Source organism: Drosophila takahashii, unplaced genomic scaffold (assembly GCF_030179915.1).
Source record: "Drosophila takahashii strain IR98-3 E-12201 unplaced genomic scaffold, DtakHiC1v2 scaffold_12, whole genome shotgun sequence".
Classification (NCBI taxonomy): Eukaryota; Metazoa; Arthropoda; class Insecta; order Diptera; family Drosophilidae; genus Drosophila; species Drosophila takahashii.
Window position 1 is genome coordinate 16,071 of NW_027221636.1, and position 13,573 is coordinate 29,643.

General features: G+C 35.1%; 1 long non-coding RNA gene, 1 other non-coding gene and 2 pseudogenes across 2 annotated transcripts; all 4 read right to left on the bottom strand.

Moving 5' to 3' along the window:
- Positions 1-826: 826 nt before the first annotated feature.
- LOC138914122 (large subunit ribosomal RNA) lies at positions 827-3,594 on the bottom strand (annotated as a pseudogene).
- A 398-nt stretch (positions 3,595-3,992) lies between these two features.
- Positions 3,993-4,171, bottom strand: LOC138914123 (5.8S ribosomal RNA). The gene has a single exon (XR_011419999.1). It is a non-coding gene; the product is annotated as a 5.8S ribosomal RNA (ribosomal RNA).
- A 623-nt stretch (positions 4,172-4,794) lies between these two features.
- On the bottom strand, positions 4,795-7,866 carry LOC138914119 (small subunit ribosomal RNA; annotated as a pseudogene).
- Positions 7,867-11,981: 4,115 nt separating this feature from the next.
- On the bottom strand, positions 11,982-13,296 carry LOC138914114 (uncharacterized). Its single transcript, XR_011419992.1, has 3 exons — positions 13,033-13,296; positions 12,625-12,692; positions 11,982-12,069 (listed from the first exon to the last, which is right to left on the bottom strand). It is a non-coding gene; the product is annotated as an uncharacterized lncRNA (long non-coding RNA).
- Between the last annotated feature and the right edge of the window lie 277 nt (positions 13,297-13,573).

Consider the following 13,573-nt stretch of genomic DNA (forward strand, 5'->3'; position numbering starts at 1 on the left):
CATACCTGTTGAAATTATTCTGGATTTTTCCAGCCAGTTTTGAGCTGGTCGTCGAGGCAACCAATACTTTCGCGAACGAGGTCCGGATGTCCGCCAATTCTCGTGCTATGGCACCGCTTCCCATCTTTACCTTCTCCATGATGGAGACTACCGGAATATCTGGAGTAACAATGGGTGCAGTATCTGGGGCGTCAATAGTCGCAGCGGCGTTTTCAGCGGCGTTCAGAGCAGCATTCACAGGGTCAGCTGAACTTGCGGCAATCGCAGCAGCACTCGGCATCTCCATCCATAATGGCTCATTTTCTTCATCTAAAGACACTGGCGTGTCCTTTGTCCCACCAATAGCTGGAACCTTTGCCCGTGATGCATCTCTCGGCGGCCCCATACTGCGTTTTCCCCTAGCGCGCACGGTCCTTCCACGGGCTGAAGTGCGGCTGCTCCCATGTTCACTCCCAGACTCGCTAACATCCATATTGGATGGAACCCCGACTCTATTTTGCTGATCTGGTATCCCAATCAGCTGATTTGCTGAAATTCCAATGCTCGAACCACTTATCAAAGTCACACACCTTTGTCCAATTTCCGTACCAAATATATGACAAATAGCAAAGTCACAATTACCTTTCAGACAACTGTCAAATAAAATATGCCTAAATGAGGCAAATATGAAAACAAAATTCACAAAATGAAAAACGCGAAATATCACTCAACCGCACAGTTTTTCATGCAGAAAAAACCGAAAACGTTTTCACAGGCAATAAACACGAATTTTGGTGCTAGTTTCAGCTATGTAGCTAACCGGGGACTGTTGTTTTTGAATTAACTAACGGAGCGCACGAAAACACACGTCTGCTCACTCGAGCAATCCAAAATCGACTGTGAGTAGATAGGGACAGTAGGAATCTCGTTAATCCATTCATGCGCGTCACTAATTAGATGACGAGGCATTTGGCTACCTTAAGAGAGTCATAGTTACTCCCGCCGTTGACCCGCGCTTACTTGAATTTCTTCACTTTGACATTCAGAGCACTGGGCAGAAATCACATTGTGTCAACACCCGCTAGGGCCATCACAATGCTTTGTTTTAATTAGACAGTCGGATTCCCCAAGTCCGTGCCAGTTCTGAATTGATTGTTAATTGATAATCGTTATAATTAATAAGAACTAATTGGTTTGACCCAATTAGTATTCTTAAAAATTTTAGCAAGAAAGTTCCACAATTGGCTACGTAACTAACTATCCGGGGAACAAGTAACTAACATAAATGCTAGAAACTCTATTTACCCAGAACGAGCACATAAACCATGTTATTGTTTCCCAATCAAGCCCGACTATCTCAATCTTCAGAGCCAATCCTTATCCCGAAGTTACGGATCTAATTTGCCGACTTCCCTTACCTACATTATTCTATCGACTAGAGACTCTTCACCTTGGAGACCAGCTGCGGATATTGGTACGGCCTGTTGAGAAGTTTGCGTGTCCCCACCATAAATTTTCAAGGTCCGAGGAGAAAATATCGACACAACAGTATATGTCATGCTCTTCTAGCCCATCTACCATATCTCTCTGCGAAAGACTTCCATGGTAGTACGGCTATAAAACAGAAAAGAAAACTCTTCCGATATCTCTCGACGGCTTCTTTATGGTCGTTCCTGTTGCCAGGATGAGCACGAGGCCCATATTTAATAACAAACGGATACTCAACAGGTTACGGAATTGGAACCGTATTCCCTTTCGTTCAAAATTATTCAAGTATATTATATTAGCTTGATTTGTATATATTGCGTTTTTGGTTTTACTTGAAAATTTTCGGCTTTCGCCTTGAACTTAGGACCGACTAACTCGTGATCAACCACTGTTCACACGAAACCCTTCTCCACTTCAGTCCTCCAAGGTCTCATTCGATTATTTGCTACTACCACCAAGATCTGTACCAATGGCAGCTCCATGCAGGCTTACGCCAAACACTTCTACGCATACCATTGTACCTTCCTACTCACTAAAGTTTCAAAATTTATATCACAAGTAATATAAATCATCTACTTTAGCGGTAATGTATAGGTATACAACTTAAGCGCCATCCATTTTAAGGGCTAGTTGCTTCGGCAGGTGAGTTGTTACACACTCCTTAGCGGATTTCGACTTCCATGATCACCGTCCTGCTGTTTTAAGCAACCAACGCCTTTCATGGTATCTGCATGAGTTGTTAATTTGGGCACCGTAACATTACGTTTGGTTCATCCCACAGCGCCAGTTCTGCTTACCAAAAGTGGGCCACTGGGCACATTATATCATAACCTTAAACTTCATATCAAGAAAGTTAAGGTTCTTACCCATTTAAAGTTTGAGAATAGGTTAAGATCGTTTCGACCCTAAGGCCTCTAATCATTCGCTTTACCAGATAAGATTATTTTATATAATATTAAAATGCACCAGCTATCCTGAGGGAAACTTCGGAAGGAACCAGCTACTAGATGGTTCGATTGGTCTTTCGCCCCTATACTCAATTCTGACAATCGATTTGCACGTCAGAACTGTTTCGGTCTTCCATCAGGGTTTCCCCTGACTTCAACCTGATCAAGTATAGTTCACCATCTTTCGGGTCACAGCATATATGCTCAAGGTACGTTCCAGTTAGAGGCATAAATAATATAAATATCATTATACATAACTATATAGAACGCCCCGGGATTGTGTTAATTAGCTATAAATAGTTAAAAAACTAATCCCATTATTAGTCAAGTTAATTACGCTATTAGGTTTATATCCCAATAACTTGCACATATGTTAGACTCCTTGGTCCGTGTTTCAAGACGGGTCCCGAAGGTATCCTGAATCTTTCGCATTGTTAATCCTACAAGTGCATATAATAAACACAAAAATCAATGATAATCATGCCATTATATAATTCCGAAAAATTAACGCACTGTATTCATATAAATCTATCAGCACTTTATCAAATTAATAACATTTATTCTGTGTTAAAATGCAAGCAATTTAATTTGAATAAACTATAAGTTATATTTTATGATAAATTTGGTATGCTAATAGATTACAATGTCCTTATATGGAAAAAATGCACACTATTATCATAATATTGTTTAAATATTACAATTTTAATGATGAATTTTCCATAACGGATATTCAGGTTCATCGGGCTTAACCTCTAAGCAGTTTCACGTACTGTTTAACTCTCTATTCAGAGTTCTTTTCAACTTTCCCTCACGGTACTTGTTTACTATCGGTCTCATGGTTATATTTAGTTTTAGATGGAGTTTACCACCCACTTAGTGCTGCACTATCAAGCAACACGACTCTTTGGAAACATCATCTAGTAATCATTAACGTTATACGGGCCTGGCACCCTCTATGGGTAAATGGCCTCATTTAAGAAGGACTTAAATCGTTAATTTCTCATACTAGAATATTGACGCTCCATACACTGCATCTCACATTTGCCATATAGACAAAGTGACTTAGTGCTGAACTGATTTCTTTTCGCTCGCCGCTACTAAGAAAATCCTTGTTAGTTTCTTTTCCTCCCCTAATTAATATGCTTAAATTCAGGGGGTAGTCCCATATGAGTTGAGGTTGTATATAACTTTTATTTGCAATTAATTCTTTATATATAATGATAAAACATTTTATTAAATTCGTTTAAAGCTGACGTATATATATATTAATGGCATTTATTTGTAACGAATTAACGAAGAATAATAATATTGTCAACGTTTTTCATATTTCAAATCATTAATAAGAGACAATTCTAGATAATATTTTATGCTAGACATTTCTCAGTATTATTTGATTGAAAAAGAAAATATTCCTCTTCGTTTTTCTCAAAGTTTAATTACTATTGTGAGATAATGTTTTTCATATATTTGTTAATATTATGAATAAAATAATTAAATTATTTTTATCCAATAATATACCATATGCTTATAAAATTTTATTATAAAATTTGTATAAACAACTTAATTAGCATAGTCTTACAACCCTCAACCATATGTAGTCCAAGCAGCACTATAAAATTAATTAAAGTACATAACAGCATGGACTGCGATATGCGTTCAAAATGTCGATGTTCATGTGTCCTGCAGTTCACACGATGACGCACAGTTTGCTGCGTTCTTCATCGACCCATGAGCCGAGTGATCCACCGCTTAGAGTTTTATAATATTGGTTTTAAATTTGGTCAAATATGTTTTTATTGAAAGAAATTAAAAATACACCATTTTACTGGCATATATCAATTCCTTCAATAAATGTATTTATATACCTAAAATAAATGCTGCGAAATGTCTTAGTTTTATATAAACAATATATATCAAAGTATTATTTGTAATGGCATTTGTTTGTTAATATATATTGATAATTTTATATAAAACATTAACCTGAAACCAGGTACAACATTGTATATTTTAGGTTGTTGCATTATCCAATGTATGATCATCATCAAATTAGTTGGCCAATACATCTCGCAACGCGTGTATATTATGGTCCATATACACACAAAAGTTTATAATAAATATATAAAATATATTTTATTATATTAATAATTCGATTTGCTTGTTCGAATTTTATGTTTGTTTCTATTTAATTTATTTGTAATAATATTATATTATTACAATATTTCGATTTGCTTGTTCGAAATTTATTTGATCTTTTACTTTTAAGATCATATTTTTGGTATAATTATTATTATAATTATTATGTATATATATATATATATTGGTAATTTGTATTAAATTTGTATTAACAAATTTTTTTATTAACGGTAAGGATATTATACAATAATGATCCTTCCGCAGGTTCACCTACGGAAACCTTGTTACGACTTTTACTTCCTCTAAATAATCAAGTTCGGTCAACTTTTGCGAAACAACCGTAACACACAAGGCGTCACAGTGATCACGTCCGGAGACCTCACTAAATAATTCAATCGGTAGTAGCGACGGGCGGTGTGTACAAAGGGCAGGGACGTAATCAATGCGAGTTAATGACTCACACTTACTGGGAATTCCAAGTTCATGTGAACAGTTTCAGTTCACAATCCCAAGCATGAAAGTGGTTCAGCGGTTTACCCGGACCTCTCGGTCTAGGAAATACACGTTGATACTTTCATTGTAGCGCGCGTGCAGCCCAGGACATCTAAGGGCATCACAGACCTGTTATTGCTCAATCTCATTATTGCTAGACGCAATTTGTCCATTTAAGAAGCTAGTGTCCTTATAATGGGACAAACCAACAGGTACGGCTCCACTTATATAAACACATTCAAACACAATAAACATTTTACTGCCACCATGAATGAAGGCTATATAAGCTTCAACACCATAATCCTGAAGATATCTATTTAATATATTTGAGTCTCGTTCGTTATCGGAATTAACCAGACAAATCACTCCACGAACTAAGAACGGCCATGCACCACCACCCATAGATTCGAGAAAGAGCTATCAATCTGTCTTACACACTTATGTTCGGACCTGGTAAGTTTTCCCGTGTTGAGTCAAATTAAGCCGCAGGCTCCACTCCTGGTGGTGCCCTTCCGTCAATTCCTTTAAGTTTCAGCTTTGCAACCATACTTCCCCCGGAGCCCAAAAGCTTTGGTTTCCCGGGAAGCGACTGAGAGAGCCATAAAAGTAGCTACACCCAATTGCTAGCTGGCATCGTTTATGGTTAGAACTAGGGCGGTATCTGATCGCCTTCGAACCTCTAACTTTCGTTCTTGATTAATGAAAACATCTTTGGCAAATGCTTTCGTTAGTCTTACGACGGTCCAAGAATTTCACCTCTCGCGTCGTAATACTAATGCCCCCAAACTGCTTCTATTAATCATTACCTCTTGATCTGAAAACCAATGAAAGCAGAACAGAGGTCTTATTTCATTATCCCATGCACAGAATATTCAGGCATTTGAAGCCTGCTTTAAGCACTCTAATTTGTTCAAAGTAATTGTACCGGCCCACAATAACACTCGTTTAAGAGCACAAAATTCGATTTAGCGTCGCTTGTGAACGGTTGTGTTTACCTGTGCTCTGAGTTTTTGATTTATTTTTGTGATTTTTTACGCAAGTGTTTTGTGTTTAGCATACTAACAAAGTTTGCCTAACAATCGCGTTAGTGTTTTAAATAGATCTCCCTGTTTAACGGGTATGTGGTTTTAGTTATTTTAACAATTTCCATTAGATTTGTTTAATATCTTGGCTTTGTTGGTGTTATTTTGCACTCTCTAAATTTGCTCTTGTATTCTCTCTCTTTTTCTCTCTCTCTATTCCGCTCTATTTTAACTGTAATTTCGCTCTCTCGGAACCTGCCAAATTTCTTGTAGACTCTTGGGTGCTTTTCTCATAGTCTCTCTCTCTCGCTTTACATTGTAACTGTTCGTTCGTTTTGTTGTTGGTGCCCCACAAGCCACGCTCAGTCGATTGAACACTTTTTCTCTCGCGCTCTCTTGCTCTCGACTTAATTCGCGATCTCGCGCTCTTATACTTTTGTGTTTTGTGTTTTTTGCGGTTTTGGAATTTGATCCCAGTGCCAAATTTACTCGAGGTATATTTTCCACATTTTATTTTCTATTTCTTTGAATAATCTTTTTTTCCTATAAAATGGCCCTTATCTGTATGAAGAAAAGTTGTGCTCTTCCGATGTCAACCAAAGATTCTTTTATTATCTGCTGGCTCTGCGATTCGGTCATGCACGTCAAATGTGCAGGATTTACTGGCAGAGTTAAAGACTTCATTGAAATGCGTACCGGTCTCATGTGGGCATGTGAGTCCTGCAAGGAAATGACAGTCGAAATGAGCAGCTTTATGAGGCAGACTCGAGACGGACTATTAAACCTTTCACGAGTTTTCACACAGCTCAATGACGGGTTCAACTCAGTTTGCGACCAATTTAATAATAAGAAATTATTATTAACCGAGTCGCCTAAACGGAAAAAAGCCAGCTCAGGGGCGGTTAATAAGACCGTGAAACATAACAAAACATTGAACTCGGTAGCTGCAGCAGTTCCGGTCGGCACAGGGGTAAGCGAGCCACCTGTGCCTATGGTAACAGCCAGTTCCGTAGGTGACCCTGTTTCTGGATGCCAATCTGAGCTACTGAAGTCGGTGCTGACCGTAGGTACAGTAGGAACCGCTTCTGGGTCCCAGCCGAGTGAGGTTCAGACATAGTACTAACCACAATTGTAAGTTGTACTACCCGTATGAAGCACAAGTTCAACTACGAACGTTTTAACCGCAACAACTTTAATATACGCTATTGGAGCTGGAATTACCGCGGCTGCTGGCACCAGACTTGCCCTCCAATTGGTCCTTGTTAAAGGATTTAAAGTGTACTCATTCCAATTACAGGGCCTCGGATATGAGTCCTGTATTGTTATTTTTCGTCACTACCTCCCCGAGCTGGGAGTGGGTAATTTACGCGCCTGCTGCCTTCCTTAGATGTGGTAGCCGTTTCTCAGGCTCCCTCTCCGGAATCGAACCCTGATTCCCCGTTACCCGTTGCAACCATGGTAGTCCTAGATACTACCATCAAAAGTTGATAGGGCAGACATTTGAAAGATCTGTCGTCGGTACAAGACCATACGATCTGCATGTTATCTAGAGTTCAACCAATATAACGATCTTGCGATCGCTTGGTTTTAGCCTAATAAAAGCACATGTCCCATAAGGTTCATGTTTTAATTGCATGTATTAGCTCTAGAATTACCACAGTTATCCAAGTAACTGTTAACGATCTAAGGAACCATAACTGATATAATGAGCCTTTTGCGGTTTCACTTTTAATTCGTGTGTACTTAGACATGCATGGCTTAATCTTTGAGACAAGCATATAACTACTGGCAGGATCAACCAGAATAATGTTTTCGTTCATATTTCATTCATATTTTTTGAATAGAAATTAGTAATATAAATATAATAGATTTTATTTCCATATTATATGTTCGTTTTTTCTTAAATATTGATTTTAATTCAATATTTTTTTTTTGCTTTGTGAAATAATTCTATTTTAATTCGAATACGGCCATTTTTATATGGCATTCGTATACGTTCTTTAATTTTTACTTGTTTCGCCACTAATATAACAAGTTTATAATTGATGTTAAAGAAAAAGTACAACTTTTTTATAACACAATTTTCAATATATATTGTTCTTTCTATAAGTTTTTATTATATTATATATACATATTTCATTCTAAAATATCATTTTTGTTCAACATACATAATTATTGTATCCACACATGTACAATTTTTGTTTAACCAATATAAATATTGAGTTAAATCATTTGCATTTTGATGATAAATTTAAAATTTATCTTTTCCATATAACTCTCTGGTAATATATGATATAAAACCGAGCGCATATGAAATTATTTTGATCACTAATATTGCAATTATATTTTATTATAATGCTTTTTGTAAACACATTGTACCGGCAAGCGATACTCTGTGCCCAAACGACAGGGGATATAATAATTTAATATAAATTATCATATATACCTGCCACCAAAGATTAACGATAAAAGTCGGAAACAATTTGTTATTCTATATATAATAGAAACTTGACCTCTGTTTCACCTTATTATCATGGGTTTATAATATTAACCGCGTAGCCAAGTCTTAATTTCATTTAAGAAACAAATTTATACGGATAATATTTTGATTTTAATATATGTTGTTCTATTGATAACAAAAGTATATATTATAATATATTTTGTTCAATAGTAGATGGACTACTTACTGTACCATCCTTATTTTTTATTATTATTGATATACATTATATTGACAACAGCATATGATATTCATATGGTTTGTTCAATAATTAATTGGTGGACAACCACTGACCATCCTATAGTAGTTTTTGGCCACGACGTCTAAATATCGAAATTATTTAATTCCGTTTGCCACCCATACGATAGATATTAACTATCTATAATAATAATGTGTACGCATAAAATATTATATGTATATATATAGACCAACAGACAAGCACTTCACCCTATAGTAGTTTTTGGCCACGACGTCTATATATCGGGCATATTTAATTCTCTTTGCCACCCAACCAAAGATATTCACTTTTTTATATAAAGTATTATTTGATCATATTAATATAACCAATTATTTCTGCCATATTCATATAATTTCTTTATGAATTATTTTTTGGTCATATCCATATAATCTATATGCCGTATCCATATAATGAATACGGCATATCCATACAACTAGCCATATTTGTATGTCAATGTATATTTTATTATACATTTTTTTTCTTTATACATATAATATGGTATTTCCATATCGCTATAATTGAATTATATGTATAAGATATCATTTATATATAGCATTGCCAAAATAATATGATAAACATAAATTTTGAACAATACGGCCGGTCGGCGAGCACTGCCTCCCTATATATGTTTTTGGCCACGACGTCTAAATATTGGGTATTTTTCGTACTGCGGCCCCGGTGTATGTAAATTGGGCATATTTCGTACTGATGCCAACATATCTATATGACTCATTATTTTCTTCCATATCAATATAACTTCTTTTATTTCCATATTCAAGTAATTTCTTTATTTGCCATATCAATATAAAATATTTTTTGGTCATATTTATATAATCTATATGCCGTATCCATATAATGAATACGGCATATCCATACAACTAGCCATATTTGTATGTCAATGTATATTTTATTATACATTTTTTTTCTTTATACATATAATATGGTATTTCCATATCGCTATAATTGAATTATATGTATAAGATATCATTTATATATAGCATTGCCAAAATAATATGATAAACATAAATTTTGAACAATACGGCCGGTCGGCGAGCACTGCCTCCCTATATATGTTTTTGGCCACGACGTCTAAATATTGGGTATTTTTCGTACTGCGGCCCCGGTGTATGTAAATTGGGCATATTTCGTACTGATGCCAACATATCTATATGACTCATTATTTTCTTCCATATCAATATAACTTCTTTTATTTCCATATTCAAGTAATTTCTTTATTTGCCATATCAATATAAAATATTTTTTGGTCATATTTATATAATCTATATGCCGTATCCATATAATGAATACGGCATATCCATACAACTAGCCATATTTGTATGTCAATGTATATTTTATTATACATTTTTTTTCTTTATACATATAATATGGTATTTCCATATCGCTATAATTGAATTATATGTATAAGATATCATTTATATATAGCATTGCCAAAATAATATGATAAACATAAATTTTGAACAATACGGCCGGTCGGCGAGCACTGCCTCCCTATATATGTTTTTGGCCACGACGTCTAAATATTGGGTATTTTTCGTACTGCGGCCCCGGTATATGTAAATTGGGCATATTTCGTACTGATGCCAACATATCTATATGACTCATTATTTTCTTCCATATCAATATAACTTCTTTTATTTCCATATTCAAGTAATTTCTTTATTTGCCATATCAATATAAAATATTTTTTGGTCATATTTATATAATCTATATGCCGTATCCATATAATGAATACGGCATATCCATACAACTAGCCATATTTGTATGTCAATGTATATTTTATTATACATTTTTTTTCTTTATACATATAATATGGTATTTCCATATTGCTATAATTGAATTATATGTATAAGATATCATTTATATATAGCATTGCCAAAATAATATGATAAACATAAATTTTGAACAATACGGCCGGTCGGCGAGCACTGCCTCCCTATATATGTTTTTGGCCACGACGTCTAAATATTGGGTATTTTTCGTACTGCGGCCCCGGTGTATGTAAATTGGGCATATTTCGTACTGATGCCAACATATCTATATGACTCATTATTTTCTTCCATATCAATATAACTTCTTTTATTTCCATATTCAAGTAATTTCTTTATTTGCCATATCAATATAAAATATTTTTTGGTCATATTTATATAATCTATATGCCGTATCCATATAATGAATACGGCATATCCATACAACTAGCCATATTTGTATGTCAATGTATATTTTATTATACATTTTTTTTCTTTATACATATAATATGGTATTTCCATATCGCTATAATTGAATTATATGTATAAGATATCATTTATATATAGCATTGCCAAAATAATATGATAAACATAAATTTTGAACAATACGGCCGGTCGGCGAGCACTGCCTCCCTATATATGTTTTTGGCCACGACGTCTAAATATTGGGTATTTTTCGTACTGCGGCCCCGGTGTATGTAAATTGGGCATATTTCGTACTGATGCCAACATATCTATATGACTCATTATTTTCTTCCATATCAATATAACTTCTTTTATTTCCATATTCAAGTAATTTCTTTATTTGCCATATCAATATAAAATATTTTTTGGTCATATTTATATAATCTATATGCCGTATCCATATAATGAATACGGCATATCCATACAACTAGCCATATTTGTATGTCAATGTATATTTTATTATACATTTTTTTTCTTTATACATATAATATGGTATTTCCATATCGCTATAATTGAATTATATGTATAAGATATCATTTATATATAGCATTGCCAAAATAATATGATAAACATAAATTTTGAACAATACGGCCGGTCGGCGAGCACTGCCTCCCTATATATGTTTTTGGCCACGACGTCTAAATATTGGGTATTTATCGTACTGCGGCTCCGGTGTATGTAAATTGGGCATATTTCGTACTGATGCCACCATATCCATATAACTTATTTTTTGTTCTATATCTATATAATTAATTTTTTTTCCATACCTATAACTATTAAACTAATTTTTTTCCATATCCATATTTGAACTTATTATTTTTCCCATATCCATATAACTCGTTTTTTCCATATTGTAGTGTTCAGTTTAGGACAAGAAGCGATGCCAAAGTCTATAAGACTCTTTCTATCACTTTGGCCACATGATGTTGGTTCTGACTCACTATTAAAAAGGAACTGGGATCGACGGTGCGCATTCTAGCGGTGCTCGGGTCCAGCTCGTCGGATTGGTCGGGGTCCTTTCTCTCCCAGTTACCTAAGTTTACTAACACAAATCAATGTTTAATGCGCTGATCACAAAAAAAAAAACAAAATAGAATAATTAATATTGAGTTTACGTTAATATCCTAGGCTGCGCCGACACGCATTTGAATGAATTGGTAGATTAGAGAAGATTTATATCCGGTGAAGGGATCAAAGATGTTAGTTGTTCCCTATCTCTACCCACCCAACCATGGCAACTTATTTAATTCAGGCGTTGCCTCAATACACAGATTATTGTTCTACTACTGAAGTTTGTGTGAGATAAGCATAAGTACTCGACCGACAGAGATATAAATAATTTAAGCCATCATGATCATTTTCACAATTAGGTACAGAGATTCCATTTTAATTTCAATAACAAATCAAAAGAGTAACAATTATTTTACATTTAACATTAATCACCTATATACCTTTCTTCATTTGTTGTTTTCAATTACTAGATAATTACTTGGGGCTTGTGGTGGAATATATATGGTTTCAAATCAATATATATATATATATATAAAAATGGTGTATTACAAGAAGTAAGCATGCATTCTTGTATTGTAATACTCACAGATGTTTAAATCATATGCATCGATGTATCGTTGGGCCCAAGATGATTCCGATGTTTATGTATATGCTCTGTATAATCGTAGATATTTAAGAATTTAAGTTATATGTATATAAAGAGAAATATTCCAAGCTTCCCAAATTCATATTGCTCACTGTACTTATAGATTTTAGTTATAGATAATTATGTAGTTAATCATAATCAAAACAAATTATATTAATACATGGCAATAAGCAAATATAAGCTACTTTAAGTAGGTTTTCTTTTATAATTTTAACAAATTTTAATCGCAACGAAGTTGATCAAACTGCGGCAGTGTGGAAACTTAACACAAGAGTTCCACGGAACGAGAATCAAGACAGATGTATGAATTTGAGCAGGTATTTGAATTCAGTTATGACGCTGCAATACGTTTTGGGGCACTTGTCAGCCTGCACCGGTTTTTTTCATTTGAGACCGGGACAGGGAAAGGGTTCCTTATAGGGGTGAATCCAGCTAATCGCTACAATTGCCTATAATCTCGTGTAGTCGTAGGCGTAGAAGGGTAGCTAGTTCTTGGCGACTGAAGCTGTAGCGGTTGCGTAATCCGTATTCCCACGTGTCTGCACTGACTATGCCCGGTGGGCGGCAGCTTCGCCGTAGACAAATTGAGGGTTTTCCAAGCTGGTTCACAAATTTTCTAGGATCGAATTAGCCACTTTGCTGGGGGGCTGGACGGTGGACGATTCCCGCGATCGCTCCGAATCGTTGATTTCGAAATTTACGCCTTCTGAATTTTTCACTCGAGTTTTTGGTAGTTCCCTGTTTTAATTTGGCGCACTATTAATTGGTGGTTTAATCTAAATTCACTTTTGTTAAAGCTTACGTGAACTCCACGTGGGTAACCTTGGTAATTTTCACTTGAAGTACAAACACTGCCGTTGACAAAAGAATATACGTGTGTATAGTTCAA